The sequence below is a fragment of the Dermacentor silvarum genome, chromosome 1, assembly GCF_013339745.2.
Source record: "Dermacentor silvarum isolate Dsil-2018 chromosome 1, BIME_Dsil_1.4, whole genome shotgun sequence".
Classification (NCBI taxonomy): domain Eukaryota; kingdom Metazoa; phylum Arthropoda; class Arachnida; order Ixodida; family Ixodidae; genus Dermacentor; species Dermacentor silvarum.
Window position 1 is genome coordinate 382,537,701 of NC_051154.1, and position 25,158 is coordinate 382,562,858.

General features: G+C 46.1%; 1 protein-coding gene across 1 annotated transcript in view; it reads left to right on the forward strand.

Annotated features, from left to right (window-relative positions):
- Positions 1–18,111: 18,111 nt before the first annotated feature.
- The window catches only part of LOC119437501 (cholinesterase), a 30,315-nt gene continuing 23,268 nt past the window's right edge, over positions 18,112–25,158 (forward strand). Inside the window, exon 1 of the mRNA XM_037704508.2 lies at positions 18,112–18,181. The gene's annotated coding sequence lies outside the window, so the exon portion shown is untranslated. The remainder of the gene's footprint in view (positions 18,182–25,158) is intronic.

Sequence of the window (25,158 nt, forward strand, 5' to 3'; positions counted from 1 at the left end):
TTAGGTTCACCTTTTCTTTGGCAGGCGTTTTTAACTGCTTCTGGGGCGCCGTGAGTTCCCTTATAGGGAGACCTTGGTGAGGACGCACGATCACTTTAAGGTCGTCCTTAGGCAGTGGTGGAAGCCGCCTTGTCTTGGAAATATTTTTCTTCGCTGGTTGTTCCGGGGGCTTGGAAGATGGTCCCAATGATTTGTAGCCACCCTGGTTGAAAATTGCCTTGTTGTCCGCTCGTGCGAGCGCTGTCTTTTGGCGCACGGTAAAAACCGTTTGCCAATCTCCGTCGTCGTCGTCGTCTTGGCGTCCAGGGGGTCCGCACTTTCTTCGGTACTCTGGAGGATGATGCAATCCCCATTATTGATTTCTTGGTATTCCATCTCATCTCGGTTAAGGTCCGAGGAGGTCCGTTGTGCGTTGGGTGTTTTCTCGGGGCTTGTTGCCTTGTTAATCGTCGGCGGCGCTCTCAGTGCTTCTGCAGCTAGAGTCGGCGTTGCCATCTGTCGTGGCCACGTCGCCGACGCCTTCCGCGTTCTAGCTGCCGCCGCCTCACCGCCTCCGTTAGCGTTCTCACTTCAGACACGTGTTCTGGGCACGTTTGGGCCCGTTACAAAGATTTGGTGCTAATCGGAAAGTTTAGTATCCACAGTGTCCCCAGGTGTTGCAGAACCTGGTGAAGTCCACGAAATTCAGCTGACCGCAAAAGGTCACTTTCGAAAGTGGGAAAGAGATGGAAGCCCATCCTGAGCGGAGCGCTCTAGTCGACGCCACCTAGCGGCCCCCCGAACCATGGAACGTTTCGGAGCAAAAGGTCGTCAAGCTTTGCTCTGCCATCTTAAAATTGCAACTTCACGTGGAAAATATTGAACGTGCACATCTTACCGGCACGTGCTGTCCGGGGGAAAAACGGCCAGTTATTGCAAAGATCAATTATTGCAAACTCAGGAAAAAAAACTTGACCTGCGGCCATCAACTGAGTGATCTAACCATGTCATAGGGAAGCTTTCGCGCTTGTCACTCGTTTGGCGCGGTAAATTAAACTGCCTTAATATATCCGTCCCAAAAAACGTCTATTCAAGCATGCGCCTGATCGCCTTCGCGTGGGTAACAGGTCAGGAGTGCTCTCAGTGTTCACAAAACATGCCGATAACCACAGATTTGCCCGACAGCGCCGCTGGGGGAAATAATTGACAGGATTCAAATATAACTATTCCGGTTCTTTCTGAAATAGACCGACAGTAAGCACATTTCTTTCTTAATATAGCCTTCTATAATATACGAGTTGTCATACCTGAAGACAATCACCTTTGCAGCTATATTGCAGACATCGAGGCTGATATTGCTGTACCCCCCAAATCCTAGCTGAATTCCGATATTAGAGATAGAGAAATCACATGTTCCAACTCAGAGACTTGATGTTATACCGACAGGACAGAGGCGGTGTTCTTATAACTGTCGAAGATCACTTGTTATCTTCGCTCATCTGTCACGACGTCAACCTAGAACTAAGCTGGATATGCGTGCAAAAGTCTTCTCGAAAATAGAGCTTTGGAATTTGCCACAGGCCACCAGACAGCCATTCATCTACGTTCGATAAAGTCCGTGACGCTTTAGACAACATAAAAGAGACATTCTCGGACTCATATTTCTCTTCGGCGATATTAACTATCCGAAGATTAATATGCCTCTTATAACAATTGTAGATGCTATAACTGTTGTAGATATAGTTAATTTCCTGTCACGGCCCGTGGTCGGTGATCTGGCAGCGCGTGCTTTTGTTCTTTAGTTACAACACGTCTGAGAGACCATTAAACGCGTGCTTATGTGACTCGTCTCGCCGTCTCGCTCTTCCCTTCTGGCTACAACATGGTGTCAGAAGACCAGGTGCTACCAGCGGACTTCGGCTCCTAGTCATCCTCCGTGCCAAGGACGACGTCAGCAAGGAAACGCCGGTGAGCTGCTCCCCATACGCACATCTCGGTACTCAAGCAACGCGACACCTTAACGTTCAAGGCCATGGCGTCGTTCGTAATTCAACCGCCGGACGCCTTCAACTTTTCGTCGCCGAATGAGTGTCCGAAGTGTAAACAAAGATTCGAACGTTTCTGACGCTCTTCAGGATTGTGCGTGAAGCCCGAGAAGCATCAAGTAGACGCGCTACTCTACATCGTGGGCGAGCAAGCCAAGGAAATATACGCTACCTTTGCTCCTTCTGAAGAGAACTTCAAGAAATTCGACGTAGTCGTGGAGCAGTTCGACAAATACTTTATCACGTGGCCCAACGTAATCTTCGAACGAGCCAGATTCAACGCCAGATTGCAGCAAGACGGTGAGTCGGCCAAAGATTTCGTTGCTGCGCTTCACACACTTTCGGAAGATTGCGAGTTCGGCGCTTCTCCGAGAAGAGTTTGTGCGTGACCGCCTGGTAGCTGGGATAAAAGATAAGCAGCTATCCGCCAGGCTACATTTTGACGCCGACCTCACTCTTTAAAAGACTCTTGAGTCCGTCCGCCAGATCAAAAGCGTCCGTCAGCAACAAGCCGAGCTCCACTAGGAACTTTGTGTGAACATTTCACTTTGTGTGAACAAAGTTGCGTCCGCTCTCCAAACCAGTTGGCGTACTTCGAAACAGGACAAAAACGGCAACTGTTCACGCGGGGCAAACAAGCCATCTTCATCCTCCGGTAAAAACAGCGTACAGAAACCATGCCATTAGTGCGGTCAAGAGCACCCTCGCACTGTGCGCTCAGCACGCTCAGAACTCTGCGGGAATAGCCGGAAAAAGGGTCACTGTGCCTCCGTATGCATGTCGTGGCGCCTCGATTATGTCGAAACCCAACAAGTAACTTTAGAAGCACGATTCCTCGGAGCAATCAAGACGTCGGATGCTGGAACGTGGGAGGAAAGGCTCGGTTCAAGGCCAGCCAGTAGATTTCAAAATTGACACTGGCGCCGATGAAGCCGTCCTCCCAAAGCAAGTATTCCAGGCCCTCAAAGACAGACCTTTTCGCTCAGCTCCTCCTCGCCAGCTGCATGGTCCAGATGGAAAGCTTCTCCCAGCCGCAGGAGTGGCACAACTCGAGCTCATCTACCGCGACCGTACGACTACTCAGGATGTCTACGTCTTAGATGAGGTCCGCACTCCGTTGCTAGGCAAGCCAGCGATCAAAGAGCTGCGGATGTTGACATATGTAAACGAGATTGCTGAGAAAGTGAATTTCCAGCGTTGTTCCAGCGACTCGGCAAGCTGCACAAAGAACACTGGATTCAGCTGCAAGCAGGAGCGACACCATTCGCGCTCAGCTTTCTGAGGCGCATCCCACTTCCTTTATACGAAAGGACAAAGTTGCAACTACAAAGAATGCATAAAATCGGAGTCATTTCACCTGTTGATGAGCTGACTGAGTTGTGTGCATCACAACCGCCGACTACTGGGGGGGGGGGGGGGGGGAGGCGGGCTCCAAGGCCTGATTCTCCCCCTCCTACAATGTCATGTCCAGAGTTCTGTTACCCACATCATTTATGGTTTCTTTTGAGTTGGCTCTACATTTCACTTATAATGTTATCGTGGCTAAAAGCTTATTGCATCATTGTTGGCACGGACGTGCACGGCTATTATTTATTTATTGATTTACAGAACACCTGCGTCACCTCGAAGGCATTATCGCAGAAGGATAGTTAGAGAAAGATGTGTTAAATCATTCCCAGAAATAAACTATATATACACAATGCAAAACAACATCAAGGTGGAACATACAATGAGTTAATATTTTCAAGCGTAATAGAAAGTTTAAACAAAATTACGACAGTAATGCATTGTTACAAACACAAGCAAGAAAAAAATCGTGATTATCAGACACTGAAACGCTTTCTTCCGGCAACAAAGTCCAGTTTTTCAGAAAACTCTTTGTGGAAGGAAAGATTCCGCAAAACCGTACCTATCACAGCTGTACTCACGCACCTTCTTTGAGTGGTCGAGTCGATTCGAGACATAAGTTGGCTCCGATAGGTAGTTGCGACTATCAAAGCCTGTTTGATTATATAAGATACAGCGGAAGAACGTCATACTTTCGCTTTATTTATGCAAATCCTGACAATAGGAAGACAAGCGCATTAGAAGCAACAGTGGCGGCTACCTCATCCATATTTTTTCACTTCAACATCTTTTTTTTAATTTCCACTGTGAATACCATGCACAGACACAATATATTTCAATGTGTACACAGCACAAAGTTTATAATATTTTTAAAGAGAAGAAGGTAGCCAACTAACAATTATTTCTAATGGTATGGATAGCCTAGGTCTAGAGAATCAATATGTTGCTGTATGTTCAACTCGCTTCACATTAATTTGCGCGATTTTTGGAGACTGAATAAGACCTGCAAACTTCAGTGACCCTTTCGGCAGAGTCTTTTATCAACGGTGTGTGAAATGCACGTGAATGATATGTGTCTCAGCATTGCTTCTCTTTCCAGTAGTCAATGCTGACGACTGATGAAAAGAAAAGCTTTTTTATTAATTCACAACATTTAATAGGGATGGAAAAATCGCAACGTTAATTGCAGAGGTCATAAATAAATATAATTCACTCAGTAACTGAAGTGAGGCCAAGCCGGATTCACTCGAAATCAGAATCAATAGCAGTCATGCGCAGCAGCGCCTTTGCTCGCATTCATAATGTATAAAAAAAGAAAGAAAGAAAAAAGAGGCTGCAGTTTCGCCGGAAAGGCGAAGCAGTATTAGTGATAGCGAAACATAGAAGAATTACTCGAAGGAAAATTCTTACCATATAAATCCGTATAAGGGCCACACCAGTGTAGGGGCCGCACCCCCAACTTGACAGCCAATATTTTTTTTTAAATCCAACCGAGAAGCAATCGCGTTCGGTGCGCTGATTCCGATCCCGCTCAAGAGCGAATTTCCCCGTGCAGCGTACTTTCCCGCGTGGATATTATAAATGGCAACAGGAGGCGATCGCGTAGGTATATGGCGGATTTCGTACTCGTAGTTGGAAAAATTAGGTAAAATGGTCCGGTCCCATGTAAGGTTCGTCAAACTCGCGACAAAAAAAGTGCGGTCCTTACACGAGTCTATATGTTAGTTATATCGCCCCCATGAATTGTAGTAACAGTTACTTACTAATTAAAATAACAAGCATCCCGGAATGCACGGACCATGTAAGCCTGTAAATATCTCACTGGATAACCACAGGCAGCCGTTGTCACAACGCTGGCATTATGAAGAACTCCGGCAGCTGGGGCGAACGGTTCGTGCAGCCACGCGATTCACCGCCATTGGGAAAATTAGATTCATAATCATCATCATCTGCTTATTTTTATGCCCACTACAGGACGGCCTCTGTTAGCGATCCCCAATTACCCGTCTCTTACCTTCAACTGCGCGATTCGCAACACGAGGGGCGCGAAAAGACAGCCCGGGAAGGAAGGCAGTGGGCATGAAGTTAGCAGCCATCCCTGCTCGCCCAAACATTGCACCCACCGATGATTACCAACAATTAGATACGGCACGCGGGCCGCGTAAGCGTCAGCCGCGCACGCTCATTCGCAGCGGCCACACGGCTAGATCAGAAGATGTGCGCTCTCCTTCCCATGCACGCGTTTGATCACGTGACGTCCAACTAACCCGAACATTGGGCGCTTGGGGAGATAATGCCCATCAAGCTGCCATCCTTTTCGGCTCATTGTTACGTGCCTTTTCTCGCACCCACAGTGTACGGGTCGCTCATTCATATTTCTCTTGAACTTTATACGGAATATCACGGCGACGAAGACAGCGAAAGTTTGCGTGGAGTGTCGATACAGTTGCTATTTCAATAAAACGAGAAATAGAAAGCCCACTTCGAGCTCGCTTCTACCGCGGCAGCTGCAGACGTCGCAATGTGCACCGGCTACAAACACAGCATGAACACCAACGACAAAGCCAACAGTGGGCGTGTCGCTTATCGGTACTTCGCCAGGACCCGTCTGACGCTGAAAAGGAAGCGTATTTAAAACGTATAAGCACCAGCGGAACATAACACTAGGCGCGTGGTGAGACAGCGCACGCGAAGGGACCAGCCATCTCGGATTGCCCAAGCTGGCGCGGATTACCTCCAAAATAAAGCACGCGACCCGCGTATGTATGGCAGAGGCAGGAAAAGTAGGAATTGAGGACCGGTTCGTTCTATATGCTAAACGAAACAAGACTCCACACCGCTATCAAGAAGGTTCCTCAGCTCACGTATTCCCATCAGCGAATGATATGTACCGTCAGAAATGCTACGAAGTACTTGACACCGTGCCGTCTTCGTTAAGCAACAGGTATTCGCATGAGATGTGGCAGCCTAAGTCACACATTGAGCAGTTTGCCATAGGGAAGCAAGACGAAACATATATAACAAAGTTCTACTGTGACCAGCTTGAACAAGGACGCCTGTTTTTGCACAGAGATATGCTGATTGGCATTGTAAGCCATCAAAGGTCGGCACCATTGTACACATTCGAGGACGTCATGCACATGTTTACGGGGATCAAGGGCGAACACCTTTTTGCTGGAAATGGCCAAGCTAAAAAAATTACGTTGACCAGACCGGTCTCTTCGAGCACATCTGAGAGGTGCTTTTCTTGTCTTCGGCGACTAAAAATCTACTTGCGGTCGACGACTGGACACGGCCACATGAACCATCTGGCAATTTTGCACGCCCGCAAGGAACTCTCTCGCAGTAATGAAAATATAGCGTTATGGAATCACGTTGCTTTATGCTAATAATTCTTGTCATAAGTTGTGTTCAGAAATTGTTATATATCATGCAATCTTTATATATGCTATGTCTTATCTTTTCAACTAACCTTTCGTCAGGAAATTATTTCTTGACTGTATCTTTGTGTATTAAAACTTTCACAAGGCGTTACATTGCTTTTTTCATACATGTGTATTTGTGCGACTTAATACGCACTAAACACATATATCTCCCTTAGGTGTTTAACTGAACTCGCTTGTCGCATGGCTCATCCCAGAGAATCCACTGTCTTGGCGGTGCGAGGGGACTCAGGGTGCGAAATGGAACTCTACTTTTATGAGGTCTTGCAAATGCTCATATAAGGCAGTCACTCCAGTGAACAATTCTTCAAGGTCACACGCATTTTGCTCAAGTGCAACTATTATTTAAGGTAATATATATATATTGTAACGGAATGAGAGACACAGAGACAGCACCCGTTCTTGGGCCAACTGTTCTATTATCTACGCACCTCCTTTTCCTCTACCTCGCTCTTCGCCCAAGCAGCCGAAACACAGTGCCGTACTTCCACATTACACTCGGCCACTGTGTGGACCTGGCAAACAAAAAAGAAACGACAGTTCAGTCCAATCGGTGCAATCTTTTCCTAAAGCGCGACGCGTGCACGGGGAAGTTATTTCTTTTCCGCCGGTCAAGTCCAAAGCTTGGATCCGAGGTGCTAACGCGCCATGTATTCTCTCCTACGCGCTCGGTGATGGTGAAGGGCCCCTCAAACTTTGCGAGTAGCTTCTTGCCTGGACAGTTGCCACCTCTTTGCACCCACACCTCATCTCCGATGTTGTGCGCAGAGGCAGGTCGACAGCGGCGGTCCATAATAGGGCTTCTGTTTTTCCACTTGTGTGACTTTTTCCTTCGCCGCAGCTCTGATCTTCTGGCAGGCGACTGTGCGACTGTCAGGGCGTGTGACGCTAACGGGAGCATCTCGCCTTAGGACCGCTTTCAGCTGGGGCAGCTTCCCATATACGATTTCATACGGCGTCACACCAGTAGATGTCTGCAGCAGTGTATTTGCCGCATAGACAGCTGCCGGAAGGTGGACGTCCCAATCGGCCTCTCATGTCCGTCCTACTTTTGTATATGGAGCGAGCCTTGCCTGAAAGCTCTGGTTTGTTCGTTCAGTGAAGCCGTTTGCCTGGGGATGAAACGCAGATGTATAATGATGCTGCGCTCCCGCCGTGGAAAGGTACTTTCGTAGTCCCCGACTGCGAAATGTTGTGGCACGATCTGATATCAATTTCTTTGGCAACCCATGTCTCCATTCAAACCTGTGTTGCAGAAAATCGACTAAATGAGTGGATGGCAGAGATGGTACGGCAGTCACTTCCACGTATTTGGACATATAATCCATAGCTACAATGATGTAGCAGTTTACAGCAGTGAAGGTGGGTAGCGGCCCCATGTAGTCGATGCCAACCGTATGAAAGATGTCTTCGGGTATCTCCACAGGTGTTAACAGTCCAGGATGGCGCCCCAGCAGTCGCTTAAACTGTTGACACGCTTCACAGCTAGCAACGTTGGAGCGCACATTGCTTTGCATCTTCGGCCACCAGAAGCGTTCTTGTAGCTTGCGGATCGTGGCTCGTTGACCAATGTGCCCTCCTTCGGGGGTGTCAAGAATGACTCGCAGTTTTCGCATAGAGATCTATGCGAAAACATTTCGGAACGACCAGGAGGTAACGTTCTTCCGAGCGGTCCTTTTGCCACCAACGACGGTACAATACACCATTGCGTATTGCAAACATCGAGTTTGTTTTTGTGCCAGTTATGGAGGCAATAATTGTCGCGAAGTCTTTGTCCTCTTGCTGCGCTTTGGGCAAGTCTACTTGGGCAAAAAAGATGTGATTTTGCCTCTTTCGTTCGAAGCGTTCGAGGGAGTTGCGTGATAAGGCATCGGCGATGTTATTCAAGATCCTGGCACGATGACGCATGTCGAAATCATATTCTTGAAGCGTGATAAACCACCGGGAGAATTTGTGCTTTAGCTGTTGCTTAGAAAACATCCACGTTAACGCAGAATTATCCGTTACCACGGTAAATCTGCGCCCGAACAGATAGTATCGGAATTTGTTATCCACGCTCCACACCACTGCCAGACATTCCAGCTCATTGGAGTGATAGTGGCGCTCGGTGTCGGAGAGTTTTCGGCTGGCATAAGCAACGATGTGTTCGACGCCATCAGGATCATGTTGCACGAGCACTGCCCCTAGACCGACTTGGCTAGCGTCGGTGTGCACTTCAGTGGTCCAGTCATCATTGAAGTGACTTAATACTGGACAGACAGTGAACTTTCGCTTTATCGTCCAGAAAGCGTTTTCTTGCACGGCGCCCCTCTCAAACTGCGCGTCCTTTTTAAGGAGATCACTCAAGGGAGCTGCGATCGAAGCGAAGTGTGGAATAAACCTCCGCAAATACGAGGTCATACCCATAAATGACTGAATCTGTTTCAAGCAGGTTGGTGTGCGCTATTCCGACACTGCCGATATGCGCTCCGGGAGTGGCTGAATGCCGCCAGGGGAAATATTATGTCCAAGGTACGCTATCTTAGACAGACCAAACTTGCACTTCTCGCGGTTTAAGTGAAACCCCGCCTCGTAAAGTCTGTACAGCACTTCATCTAAATTGCGAAGGTGTTCAGTCTCGGTGGTTCCAACAACCAGGGTGTCATCTAAGTAGACCACACAGGCTCAGTTCTTCAGAGACCCTAGAACTGAATGCATCGCGCGCTGAAATGTACTAGGGGCCGTTCGCAGCCCAAACGGCATGTGATTGAATTCATGCAAGCCCGTCGGAGTTCGAAAGGCTGTCTTGCACTTATCTTCTTCAGCGACGTTGATCTGCCAATACCCTGCACGTAAGTCGAGCGACGAAAAGAACCTGCAGTGGCGGACTGTGTCAATATCGTCGTCAATGAGGGGTACGTGGTATGAGTCGCACGTCGTACACTTGTTGAGCTGCCGGTAATCCACGCAGAAACGCAAGGACCCGTTTTTCTTCCGCACGAGCACGACGGGCACTGCCCACGGACTTGATGAAGACCTAATTATGCCCGCGGCGAGCATTTCGTGTACTTGATCTGCAATCACGGCGCGCTCCCTCTCAGCGTATCTTCTCAATGGTACGCATATCGGAGAGTGGTTCCCTGTCGGTATTCGATGCAGGAACACCTTTGTGCCCGGGAGATCGGCGGTAGTGTCAGCGAACACCGCTTCGTGGCGAGCCAGTACCGAATTTAATGTAAGCGAACGACGCGGCTCATCTCTCGGCGTGGTCAGGGGCGTCGCAGTAGTCTCCGTTAACGCAGGACGGAGCTGTACATGGCCGCGATCGATGGTGAGTTGAATGTCGTCGGACAGTAGAAAATCTGATCCAAGAATCATGTCGGTAGGCAGGTCCTCGAAGACGGGAATGGCCGGGAGAAACTGCGTCCTTGCTGTTGTGCGGACATAAACGTCGAGCATGCTCACTGGCATCGCACTACCTCCTAGTCCGTGGATTGGAGGCTGCGTCCACGGGGAAATGGTGTCGGGAGCATGACGCTGGTGTAGTGCCGTCCGCTCGGCGCCGGTATCAATGAGTGCGGACAAGTCGCCTATTCCTTCGACATGTACTGGTAACAGTGTAGTTGGGTAGGCCTGATACTGGATTAGGGACTACGGCGATTGGCGGAATTCCTTGATGTAGTGTCCAAGACGTCCGCAAGAAAACGGCGCGCTGAGAGGGGTGCTGGCTGTCCGGCCTGCACACGCCGAAAGTGAGACGGCGTCGAGTACACTGCTGCAGTTCCGCTGCCCTGTGAGCGAAAACCAGCGATGTGATCTCAGGAGACTGAGAAGACAGGATGGCAGCATGAGTGGAGTCGCACAGTCCGCCGATCACGTACTGGCGCGCAGCTGGAGACGGCCATGTGAGGCCACAGTCGTTGAGGAGTCGGAGCTTATCGTAGACGTAATTGGTGACGTCTTCATTGGGAGCTTGTCGGCGCGACCGCATACGCATGAACTGGTCATCGTATGTGGATGAGAGCGGGCTGAAGGCAAGCACTAAAGCTGCACTCCATTCAGCCCAAGTTTGGTGACTCCTGCCATCGTATCGATGCCATGCTTTGGCGGAATCGCGAAGTCGACTCTCAGCAATCGACATTTTGACGTCGTCAGGCCAAGAGTACCGATTGGCCAGGGAATTGATGTTATGCAGCCAGAGTGCCGGGTTATCCGGAAACGCTCGAAATTCCGGAATTTATATGGGAGATGGCGGAGGCAGCGTGTTTCGTGCCAAGGCTGTGACGACGGACATGTTGGTGTCTTCGAAGTACCTGGTCATTGCAGCGATTGCCTGTGTGAATACGGCGAGGTCGCTGGAAACCACATTCAAGGTAGGAGTTGTGAACTCTGGCGTCGATGCTGAGGTCGCTTGCGGCGCGGTGTGGGAAACAAAGCTCGACGGAGCGTGTAGGGCGTCCCTTGGTGCCGAGGTAGTTTCCATATCCACGGCAGTTGAGTCGCTAACCTGAGCTGCGTTGACGGCTGCACACAGCGTGCTGGCTGGGACAGAAGCGGTAATGAGCTCGGTTGCAGAAGCCAGAGTAGTAGAAGCAGCGGCACGCGGTAGTGTGCGTCCGCTCCGCCACCTGGTGTCCGACTGCAGGTCGTCCAGCAGAGGATCGTTGGTCGACTGCGCCATTGTAACGGAATGAGAGACACAGAGACAGCACCCGTTCCTGGGCCAGCTGCTCTTGTCTTGTCTTGTTGCTTAAATTTTGGCGCATACCCACTACGGGTGATTGGCCAAGAAGCAGTGGTTTCAACTATGTTTATGAGAAATCTAACAAAAACTTCATCTGCATAGCAGTCGTTAGAAAAATACTATTCAGAATTTTGAGATAAAGCAATTTTGTCATAAAGAAGTGAGATAATAGGAATAATTCATAATTCTAGAAATTCAGCTAGGTAATCTTTTTGTATCTCCAACGAAATTGTAAACTGCAAGAAAAGCATGTCTGTGACTGTGTCCCAGTGCAGTCACCCCAAAGGAGAGAATGGTTGGTGAGGTTAATAATAGGCCGAGTTTTCGAAATGCAATTTCTAAGATTTTGCTTTCTCTTAAAAATCGGAGGCACGAAAGGAAAAAGTGCTTAATGGATTCGGATTCATTGCAAAAAGAACATTAAGGGGACACGGCGAGACCAGACCGGTGTAAGTAGAAATTTAGAGGCGGTATACTGTTCTATTATATGCCCACCTCCCCTTCCTCTACCTCGCTCTTCGCCCAAGCAGCCGAGACACGGTGCCGTACTTCCACATCACAATATATATATATATATATATATATATATATATATATATATATATATATATATATATATATACAGGGTGTCCCAGCTATCACGCAGCACGATTTAAAAAAAGAGGAACGGCATTACGCTAAGCAAACCTAGTGCCAGTTCAGTGGAAAGCCGTCAGTATTTCTTTCGTTACTGAGATTTAGTTAGGTAATTGTAATTAATTATCTAACTCGAGAAGTACTGTCCGAATTATCCAAGTGTCAATGAGAAAATTGTAGAGCAACATGAAAAACTCCCGATACAGCTATCTGTTGCTCAATACCTGCTACATAAATGTGTTTTTCCGAGCGCAAAAGAAGCCCGCGAATACACGCAGAATTGCCGGGCGAAGGACCGTCTTCGAGGACCGCTCGGGGCACTTTGCGTGTATTCGCGAGCTACTTTCAACCTCGGCAAAACACATTTATGTAGCAGGTATTGAGCAACAGATAGCTGTATCGGGAGTTTTCAATGGGGCTCTACAATCTTCTCATTGACACTTTGATAATTAGGACAGTACTTCTCGAGTTAGATAATTAATTACAATTAGCTAATTAAATCTCAGTAACGAAAAAATTACTGGCGGCTACTCCACTGCACTGGAAACAATATGCACTAGGTTTGCTTCGCGTAACGCCGTTCGTCTTTTTTAAAATCGTGCTGCCTGATAGCTGGGACACCCTGTATACAGTGTGTTTGAGCGAACACTTTCAAAATTTATTTAAGATTGCCTATGGCAGATAGCCCAATTCTAGTTAATGAGCTGGTCTACTCGAAGAGGCGGACATTACTTGCACAAAAATTGAAATGCATAATCGATTATTTAACAAAAATTTACTAATTACGTTTTTAGCTAATTACCTGATGGCCCATTTTGCAATTTATAAATTGTAGGCGTGGAGATCGCAAGGCGGATCCACATGGAACGAATTCTCGGTATGACACCAGTTTCGAGGTATTAATTCCAGAACTTTGCGGAGAAAAGCATTGGCGTTCCAGTTAGGTTCTCGACAAAACGTCGCTTTTTTCATTGAAGCACAAAATTAACTGGGACGCCAATGCATTTCTCCGCAAATTTCGGGAGTTAATATCTCGAAACTGGTGTCATCCTGAGAATTAATTCTAAGTGGATCCGCCTTGCGAACTCCACGGCTACAATTTGTCATTTGCAATATGGGCCATCAGGTAATTAGCTAAAAACTTAATTAGTAAATTTTTCTTAATTGAATTTGAATTTGTGCATTTCAATTTTATGCATTTTAATTTTTGTGCAAGTAATGTCCGCCTCTACGAGTAGACCAGCTCATTAACTAGAATTGGGCTATCTGCCACAGGCAACCTTAAATAAATTTTGAAAGTGTTCGCTGAAACACCCTGTATATCATATCATAGGAAGTCAACAAGCATTGGTACCTTCAGGTAGCATATGTGGGTTTACTGACCAGTTGCCTTCACCAAAAAAGATCACGTACTCATGACGCCTGCGGCAGAAAGGATCATCCGCCGCCAAGGTTTGTGAGTGATGGTGCTGGCCAACACTCTCATGGCTAATTCGTAGTAGTAAAACATAAATACCCCAGAAAGTGGATGGAAGAACGGCGCCGCGGTAGCTCTACGGTAAGAGCATCGCACGGGTAATGCGAAGACGTGGGATCGTTCCGCACCTGCGGCAAGTTGTTTTTTCATCCACTTTAATTTTGATTTAATTTATCACTTCTTTTATGCACTTAGTAAGTACAAGTAACTTCGCCTGTGTCGTCCTTGGTGTCCATGTTTGTTGGCTTCCTATGATATGACTAATAAAATCGGGGCATCGGTTCACATACATACATACATACATACATACATACATACATACATACATACATACATACATACATACATACATACATACATACATACATACATACGTACGTACGTACGTACGTACATACATACATACATACATACATACATACATACATACATACATACATACATACATACATACATACATACATACATACATACATACATACATACATACATACATACATACATACATACATACATACATGGGTGGGGTTCGGAAAGCTGTTAGGGCCCCAGCTCCCCCCCCCCCCCGAAAAATGAAAACTTTCCGCGTATGGTGTGCACCAATGGTAGTCATCCCAAAGCCATCCGGAAACGTGAGAATCTGCGTGGACTTTACAGAACTTAAACCGCCACGTTCTGAGAGCATGGCACCTATCCCTTCCGTGGAACACATTCTCGGACTAAAGTGTTCTCCAAACTGGACGCTAACTATGGATTTTGGCACATTTAGCTTTGGGGAGATTCTAAAAAGATCACCACATTCATCTCACTTTTTGGCCGCTGCTACTTCAACTGGTTACCATTTGGAATTGCGTCTGCTCATGAACACTTTCAGAAACAGACGTCATGCATTTTAGAAGGCGTCAGCAGGGTTGTCTGTCAAATGGACAACATCCTTATCTGGCGTAGAGTGTACTAGATTGGGGAAGTGGGTCCAGCGCGGGCTCCTGCTGAGGCTTTTTTCATTGAAAAGTTGGTGGCGCCAGCGTCGCCTTGTCCTGAATGAGCGCCCCGCGTCAGAGATCCTACCGTAGCTGCGTGGAGCTTTGGCAGGCGTTTCGCTTTGCTGCATCTGATTTAATACTCGGTGTAGGAAACAGTTATTTTATCACCCACTTACCTGTGGTCAACAAAATAAAGAGCGACGGCAACGATTTCAAGCGTCGCAACAATGACGGTGCGTCCAGCAGACGACAGCTACTCAGCCCGTGAGCTCGCCTTAGCCAATAGGCGCTGTCGAAACCACCCGAGCCAACGTTTATTGGCCGGGGCTTCAAAATAAGGCGACGGCAGCGCCGCCGCAATTTCAACGTTTTTTGCATCACCCTCGGCGCTTGCCAAGGCGTCTGCAGGACCCACTCCCCCCAATATAGTACACTCTATCTGGGGTTCGAACGAGCATGAGCACAACGAGACATTCATAAATGTGCTTCAGCTACTCTTCAAGGTTGGAGTGACATTGAACGAAAGTAAATGCTTGTTTAATGTCCAGCGCCTCACGTTCCTTGGACACTGGCTAGACCAAGACGGAATACGACCCGACGAGAAGGAAGTTGATGTCATTATGAAAATGTATCAGTGACGGTGATACCGACGCTCGTTCGTGCTGCCAAGACACTTCCCACGTACATATCAGAAGTGGGAGGTGCGTGAAGCCGCCTGCTGCAGCGAACTTCGCTTGCCCTATTGGGGAGATGTTGTAAAATAAGATAATAAATTATGGGGTTTTACGTACCAAAACCACGATCTGATTATGAGGCACGCCGTAGTGGGTAACTCCGGAAATTTGGACCACCAGGGTTCTTTAACGTGCACCTAAATCTCAGTACACGGGTGTTTTCGCATTTCGACCCCCATCGAAATGCGGTCGCCATTGCCGGGATCCGATCCCGCGACCTCGTGCTCAGCAGCCCAAGACCATAGCCACTGAGCAACCACGGCGGGTCGGGGAGATGTTGTAGATGCTGTCATCTAGTGAAAGCGGGACAACATAGTTCCCCGTGACGGCTCGTGGTCGGTGATCTGGCAGCGCCTGCTTTTCTTCTTCTTGAGTTAGAACACGTCTGAGAGACCAATTAAAGTGTGCTTATGTGACTCCTCGTCTGGCCGTCTCGCTGTTCTCTCCTGGCTACAACAATAACAGTATCCCATTGATCGCCGTCTGGCGAATCTAAACAGTAACTCGACGTAGTATTAGACTTCAGCCTTGAGCAGGTTATAACATGTCGCACTATAGAGTCAATATGCTCGATATCTCACTAACAACTTGCTCTGACGGCATAAGCATTGTAACGGCCCTACCTGGGCTTAGTGATCAGAGTTTTCTACGTATAATCATCTCAGCCACACAAAATAAAAAGTCATCAAAGAGCGTAATCACCGACTACAATAAAATAAATTTCGACCTCATCAATAGACAACATCAGGGCTTTTTTGACGAGTTTCACAGCTCTTATCAAATATGCAGCGTTAACGCCGACTGGGAAATTTACAAAACTGTCATGATAACTCTAAAAAATAAGCACATACCTACCATTCTTGTGAAAACCAACTAAAATAATGTATGGCTCAGCAAAAATTGAAAACACTTCTAAACAGAAAAAGAAAGAAAACGTCTCCAGGGAGCGATCATTTTTAATCTTTCTGGAATTTGAGAAAATTGTTTGTGGTGGTAGTATAATGCTCATCATTCAGCTGAATTATTGGAAGAAGCGGACATTACTAGCACGAGAAATCGAAACACATACTCAACTAATGAATAAAAATTCAGTAAATAATTTCTTAGCTAATTTACGCCACATACTGAAATTTACAAATTGTAGTATGCTAGCTTGCGAGAGATGTCCACTTGAAATGAACCTCCAGGATGACACCAGTTTTGAGATAATATTTTCTAAAGTGTGGGACAAAATAAATGGGCGTCCCAGTTACTTTTGCGCTTCAATGGATAAAAGAGCGTTTTCCTAAAAACGTAAGTGGAACAACATTGCATTTTCACGGCGAGTTTGATAGCGCATATCTCCAAACTAATGTCATTCTGCGAATTAATTGCAAGTAGATACGCCTTCCAAACTCAACGGCACGGACCGAGCAAAGTTTCGCGAACAATCAAGCAGCGACCTGGTATCTCAAGATACACTCCTACCATTGCGTCTGTGTTTCTTTCCTTCTAATTTTAGGTGCGAAGCACCTTATGCGTTCAGGCTGTCGGCGTCTGTTATCGTCGCCGTCACGGTAAGCAAGCGGCACGCGATCCTGTCGTCGTCACGCGGTAAGGAAGCGGCACGCGCTCATGCCGAGCGTCCCGCGTTCTTCGTCGTCTTTCACAGCTGTCTGCATTGCCGCTCATCATTCCAGCGTAGAATGTCACTTCTGCCCTTGTAATGGGGAGGCCGCGTTTACGGGGTTATGAGCCATTGCTTAAGGCAGTATGAGCCCATTAGCAGTGCATCACTGCATGCTTCGCGCATCCCCAGGTTTCACGTTAGTGGAGCTGCATTTCGCTCAGTGTGTTATTTGACACTTAGGCATAAAATTTATTTCACCGCTCAAACCGAGCCTACGACTTAACTCGTGCTAACTGTAATAACCATTAAAAACTAAAGCAGTAAGAGAGGCGTCCATAATTTTCATGTATATTTGTCTATAGCATTTCTGTATACATCTGCTTAATCTTTCTTTTTTCTCCATTTTGCCCCCTTACGATGTCAGAACAAATGTAACCACGCAAGGCAGAGGCGGAGATAGAGAGAAAGAAGGCAGGCAGGTCAACCAGATGAGCGCCCGGTTTGCTACCATAAACTGGCAATAAGAGAAAGGGCGATTGGAAAGAAGGAGAGAGCGAACACTGCACGCGAACCGTAGGACGCACAGCAAGAGTGCATTTGGTCACTGAAACCGGTAGCCGGAAATGGAATAGTTTGACCAGTGTCTCAACTTTCCTGTAAACGCTTTTTGTGCGTTCTATTTTCTTGCGAGTTTTGCTTCCGGTTGCTTTTCTTTTTTCGTATTTGACTTAAGCAATTCGATGTATGCTCCTGGGATGTAATGCCCTCGCGCCCCTAAGGGGCAATAAATGAAGTGAAATTCAGTGCGTCTTTTTCAACGTAATTTGTTGTAAGTCAGGGCTGTGTGTGTCTCCTCCTTTCCCTTTGTTCCTGTGCTGTAAACCTAATCACACATCTTGCAGCCGGCCCCGCAGCTGCAAGAGTACAAACATTGCGCAGCAAGTGCACAGCGGTGGCTTCATTTAAGTTGGACTCATCTGCGTGCTCAAGGGCAAAACCAGAAAACCTGACGTGATGCTGTTCCTCCAGTGCCGGAACCTGTTTGCAGGTCGTCGGCATAGCAACGTCGCGGGAGAGAAGGCTTTTGAAGGACGACAGAAAAGACGCTGTCGCGAGCCAGCGTTCAGGAGTCCGATCAGCGTTAACCAGGTGACGGCATCCTGCGCTGCTCCTTGACATCGGTTTGTGACTGGTGCTGCGAACGGGTGAGCACCTCCTATCAGAGCATTGTTTTTATTGATATGCTCAGAAAACAGAGATGTCATCTACTTATTCAACCACTCTACTAAATGAAATTATATTTAAAAGAAAAACGTAATATGAAAACAGAGCAAAGAATGTCGATGTAAATTTCACAGACATTGCACGAATCCGTCAGAACAAAAGTATCAGAGAATAAGAGTGCAATTTTAGCATTTCGTAACAACGAAAGAGTAATATATCGCAGCCCTGAAAATAGGTCTTGCCGCAATCTTTCAAACAGCCAAAAAATATGCGTATATGTTAGCTCGGTTAGGACACTTTTCCAAAGAGCTTCGGAGAAATAGATTTTCTTTATATATTAACGGAAGTTATCCTATGCTCCTCAGTTTTTATACGAAATACTTCAGGGCCTTTGTTGAAACTTAATATTATGTGTCGTTAGAATGTGCTTCTTAAAATGCAAAATTGTTTATTTGAATTAAATGAGAGCTCGCGCAGTGATATCAGTGGAGCATTTCCCAGGTAGCTGAACAGAAAACAGGCTTTCTGCCACAGCACTCCACGAAGAGCGATGCTCGTATTATGTGATTTTCTTAAAATTTTGGAGTTTTACGGGCCAAAACCACGATCTGATTATGAGTCACGCCGTAATTAAAGACTCTCTATTAATTTTGACCCCCTGAGGTGATTTAACGTGCACTCGTTGCTCTGACGTTTTTGCATTTCGCCCTCATCGGATGCAGCCGCCGCGGCTTGGATTTGATACCGTGACCTCTTGCTTAGCAGCGCAAGGTCATAGCAGCTAAGCTACCATGGCGGGATTTGTGGTTTCCTAGTTCAAGCAGCCCTTCAAAGTATATTGCGCCACTTCCGCAAGCACTGTACGAAGTGACTGCGTTCTCGCTATGGGCACGTTTTATCTCCAAAAGATTCACATTATTCATAAATTGTAGAAAAGTCACCCGCGAGCAACAATATGAATAAATATATCTGTGTATATAAAGTCATATTCACAATAGATTGAGGCGCATTGAATTTATAGTTACAGGTTGCTGTATAAACCTGCTGTATGCGGCCTGCAGCAGAGAACAGCCTGAACTTTAGTTCAGGCTGCTCTCAGCTGCAGGCAATTGATGTCAAATTATTTGACTTGTTAAAACGCCGCTCGCAAATAACGTATACAAATATGTTTCCACCAGAAGAGCTAAATACTTGTTGCCAAAGGTAAATCTTTAATGTCCGTGTTAGGCAAGTGCAGAAGTTGGCAAAAAGCGCCTGAGAAATATATCGAGGTGAAATGAAGATCAAAGCACCGAATAAATGCGAAGTAAATTAATTCTGCTGCGACTCCTACATGGGAGCGTTGCCGTCAATGACAAATGAGGCAGTTAACGCTCGATTACATTAGTGAAATTATCAGGAATGATAATTATTAAAAATTAACATCGGCAGTCATGAAATTGTTTCTAGTTAAATAGTTTCGTTAACTTTGTTAACTGTACAACAAGGAGTCTCACATCTGTGCATTTATTACGTTATTTATTTGTGCAAACCGCGCATTTACCGCTATACAGTGTGTCTTGAAGGGGGGGGGGGGGGGAAGGGTGGAATGAATAGCAGAAAACATCAAATGGATCCGTGCACCATGGCAAAGAGCTAAACATAGCTGAGTAAAGTACAAAAAAGTTGACAAAATGATCAAACAGTAAGAAAATATACAATGTACGCGCAGAGTGTCAGTATGAAGAGCAAATCATTGTGGACAGTAATATTCCTTTAGTGCGACAAATAAAACCTATCGTTAGACATGATATGAAAATGTCATCAAAATGGCACTCTGAAAATGGCAGTCTATATTTTATACCGAATTTTTATCATGTGGAAAGAAATTCTAAACAGCTCTGTGCTTGAAAATGTTGATGTTGCAACTGACCGACTGAGCCCAGTGACCGCTCAAAGCGTGTCCGCGGAATAGGATTCCTTGGAATAGGACCAGTTTCAGAGCATTCGTCCTCAATATATTGCACAAAATGCGTGATAGTTTTACGTAGTTTCGCTAAGGAACGCAGAAAGATTTGGACTTTGTGGGAAAATGATAAGTGGAAATTCAACGCATTTGTCGCAGATCTGGGCGTGGTACCTCGAAAACAAATCAAGCAACCTTATATTTCATTTTTTTGCACAAAATTGACGACGGCTTGCAAAAAGCAGTGCTTAACCACTGCTTGGCGCGCTTCGCCACCCATAGTGGTGGTCATACCTGGTGCTTGTCTCATGATTCATTCTAAGTGGTCATAAATTGATCAGTGTCTGGCTGGAAGTTATGAAATTATAACTTGTCATGTACTTAATTAAAAGTTATTAAGCTTGAAAATTATTAAGTGATATATTACGCAACGACTGATGGCCGCTGGGAAGAATATTTATTTGTCGAAAAAAAACTTTATACCTGATACATTACTTTTTATAACCATTTTTATAAAAGAATAGTTATATTCATCACCGATATATCTACGTCGGAATGCGTGAGGTGAATGAGTACGATGGAAGAAAATGTATCCTCATCTTCGGGGTCTGAGAGATAAGACCTGGCTCTAACATGCCGTGATTCAAATGGAACCCGCGGTGTTAAAATGTAGGAACAAATGATCGAATTCATTTTCCGCACAAATGTGTGTGCGCGGTGCATGCCAATATAATGGCTCTGGAACTGTTCGTTTTACAGATGCACTGTAGCTCTAATGGCGTTTCTTCAGATTCAGTCGATGCTCATCCAGTTTTTACAGCGGAGCTGTATATGGCTAGGCTACCTTAGAATTTTCGTGTCCGCACAGAAAAACTGTCATCACCAATGGCTGATACCCCCTAAGCAAGCAACCAATGCAATGGCTCATACCCCCGTAAGGCAGAGGCTACAAGGACTCAGCAAAGTGAAGGGAACAGTGCACACATTCATTGGAATCACGCATACAACATACAGAACAGCGCGTAGAAAACTGTCATCATCAATGGCTCATATCCTCGTAAGCAAGCAAACAATGCAATGGCTCATACCACCGTAAGGCTGGTGAGTAAGGCTTTGATGAGTGCTACGAGCACTCATCAAAGTTCAGCGAACAGAGCACCACCGAAGATGATGCCTGAGAGGCCGACCGTAAGCGGTAGGCCAGACGGGACGATGCGTGTCGAGAATTGTAGAACGCGGCGAAGAGACGCAAAAGTCTCTTTGATGTCGAAATGCGATGTCGAAAGGTTCATGCCTACTCACTTTGCGTGGGTTAGTTGCGATGACGCATCCCCTCTACTCTTTGTCGGTTATTTCAATGTAGATATGTCGGGACCGAAAAGAAAGTGTGTTACGCGTTGCGTGATGGGGACATCTCGCTTGCGATGCCACACCGATCCGGTCTGACCGACCGCCCAGCGGCGTACGTGCGTCGATTTGACATTATCAAAGAATATGTCTGCAGTTGCGAGTATGCCGAGCAGTGTATGTCACAACGACCACAAAGCCATTGTGACCGTGTTACTAAGTGACAATGAGTGATGCAATAAAGTCAACAATAAAGTTTTCTTACCACGACGTTTACAATTCCGCTGGTCATCATCCACCTTCGCAGGGCGGAATGGCCTTGAATTTTTTCTTCAATGTTGCGAATTTGACAAGTTTGTTCGTATTCGGCAAATCAGTTCTGCGGAATTCCACAAGGTGGAGGAAGGTTCATGAAAGGAAATATTGACATCCACCCGTGTGAAGCACTAAGCTACACGGGTTTCTCAGAACTGTAGCTTCATAGTCCAAGAAATAACCGGAACAGTACGAATTTTTCTTCAACTACGAAGCTTTTTTTGTGTGTGTGAAAAACCCGTGTGGGCTTCCTTTGTAGCTTCGTGCTGCATACGGCTGGATGTCAACTTGTCCCTTTCGAGTGTTATATATATATATATATATATATATATATATATATATATATCTTTTTGCCGTACGTCGCCGTAGATGCAAGCAACGTGAGCGAAAGGTAAGAGAAGATGCTGAAAAGGGGACAACAGCAGCAAAATAACTGAGAAAACACAGCTGCAGACCTAGAAACAGAGTGCAAGTTGAAGCTGTTTAGAAAAAAAGGAAACACTACCGCTGGTCATAAGTGCTCAAACGGTATACCCGAAGAATAAAACAATGATCCTACGCTTTTGTGTCGGTGAGGGTTGAAGTTTGCTGCGAATTAAGAGAGGCTATTGAGTGATTTGGCAGCCGTGATTTGACTTGCAGTATGAAAGATATCGAGGCTCCGTACGACCAACTTCATTACGCGCCATTGACCGTCATTTGAATCAAGGTTATGTAAGAGGCCTTCATGAACATTTATTCTCCTCATGAGGCAGTTTGCCAACTCACGCGAAGGTAACTCAGCTGCTTGCATACGCGCTTAGCAACTGGGCTGGTCTTATACGCATGCTTGCACGGTCAATTCAACAGATGTTAAGCAACATCTTGGCCTTGCGCGACACAGTCCCAAGGTGACGGCCGGTATCCATTGTTGCTTCTCTCGAAACGTCGCACAGGCAGTCAGGGTGATGTGAAAATACATATTGGCGACAGTGGTAACTGCTAAGATGCGGTGAACTGTTGAACAATAAGAAAGTTATTTTTGGATCAGCAAAGCGCTCCAACAACGCTCACGCATAAAATAGCTACAAAACAGCTGAAAAGAATACATCACCATTATCCCTGACATTAAACTTTTTCTTCTCATCAACCATAACAGCTACGCTGAAAAACAACCAAAGAGACAGACAAAGAACTTAATACAACAAAGAGAGTTGATAAAACCCCAGCCAGCCAGTACCCTCTGTGATTGGCATGGTTCACCTGTTGCGCATGAAGATGCGCATGAAACGTTGAATGCTTCGGTCTCCGATGTATTTACTAGAACCTGATGATGTCCTGCGCGATTATTCGCACATTGACCACCCTGTCGTGCTAGATATATTCGAACCAAAAAACTTTACAAGCATTATTTACTAAAACTATCATCATATGCCGGCCTTCACAGCATTTCTTTTGAAAAATACACCAAGAGTATCGTGCCTGTCCTTCGTTGTGATATTTTGAAGCATTTGCTTTCGGCCGGCGCATTACCGCAGGACTACAAAGTAGGCAAAATTATACGAGTCCATAAAAGAGATTCTGCGTCACCTAGTAAAGATAACCGTCCTGTAGCCATCACAAGTGTTCCATCTTAACTTATGGAGCTTATACTTTGCTCAAATATAAAATGTTTGGTGTCCGTTATCTTTTTTCACATATGCCAACATAGCTTTTTAAAGAACCTGTCTTGTTACTACCAAACGGGCTCTATTCCTTAACGGTATAAGCTGGGGTATGGACGTTAACATACCCTTGTACGGCGTCCTTTTAGACTTCGAAAAGGCTTTGCCAATGCGGAGGCCTCAGTTCTTGTGAAAAATATATTTCGTGAATTTCTGTGTTCTTCAAGAGCGCAAAAACTCTGGTATTCCTCCCTCGGGCACTACGAAATTCTATAATGTATTGACCCGGCACTTCAATCAAGGCTTCCAAGACGTCTACCCCGGAAATTGGAGATACTCTACCATCGACTACGACCAGACGCGGCGTACACAAACAGCCTCCTCTACCACCTTGGTCAAACTACGAGCTCCTCTTGCGATAACGGAAACAATCGGACATATTCTATTAGAATGTAGAGTGTACATTGGTGAAAGGGACATATAGAAGACAAATTTGGCAACACTCTATCAAGGCCCTATGACACTAAGGTGCATATTAGGTCCCTGGCAAACTCCACGAACGCAGTGTCAAGCACTCGACTTCTTAATTGATTACCATCAATTAGTTGGCTTCCTCTCAACTCTAGCTGTTATTCGGATTGTTACATCACATCAAAATCCAGCAGTGAAGTCAAAACGACTGATATATTCGGACAAATGGCAGCCAAAGTGAAATGAACATAGCAATTTTTAAAATTTTTTTTTCTGCCTTACTTCTCCTAGGGCCTTCCTCTCCCTTCCCATGCAGAGTAACATGTACGCCGGCAAGACTACCTGCTCTTAAATAAAGAGCTCGCTCACTCTCTCTCGCAAAGGCTTTCTACAGGGCTGCTCACCGACAAGCTTTCACGATTAAACTTCATTTCCGTGGTTCTTGAGTGGGTCCTTTTTTTTCTTCCTAGTCGTAAACAGTGTGCTTAGGCTAATATTAACGCTTCTTCTATGTCCTGCATTATATCAGGCGTTCCACAACGTACTGCATGTCTTATAGGTATTTTATTGTTCTTAATGTATATTAAGGATCTCCCTAATAACCCGTCTTGCAGTATCTGATTATTAGCCGATTATTGCGTTACTTACGGTAGTATCACTAACGGTACCGACTCCTATGTTCTTCAGTGTGACCAAATTGAGCTCAAGGAAGGGAAGAGTGGAGAAGGAAAGGCAGAGAGGTTAACCACTTTAGCGTAACCGGTTTGCTGCCCTACACATGGGAGCGGGATGGTTGAGAATAAAAGATGGGTAGGAGAGAGAGAGAGAGAGAGCACATAGCATAGCACACACATCATCGGTCACAGTCCGTCACTCTTGCGTGGTACGCGACATCACAGTCACAGCCGCTTGTCCAAGCCCGTTTCTTTCAAAAACCTAAGCAGTCCCTTCGTCGCCTTCAGCTGCGATGTCTTCTGTCGACGACATGTGAGCATCGTTTCAACTGACATTGGTCTATTGTCAAGGTGCGCTAGAACGGACGCCAGGAGCTGTCTCTGAACATTATGTTCAGTACCGTAGCATAGAATGTGTTCTAGCGTCTCCTCGCAACGACAGGCATTCCAAAGAGCGTTGTCGGCCATTCAAATAAGAAATGAATAAGATTTCGTAAATGCCACCCCTAGTCATAAGCGATAAAGCAGAGTGGCCTCTCTTCGGCGGATGCCAGTTGGCATGC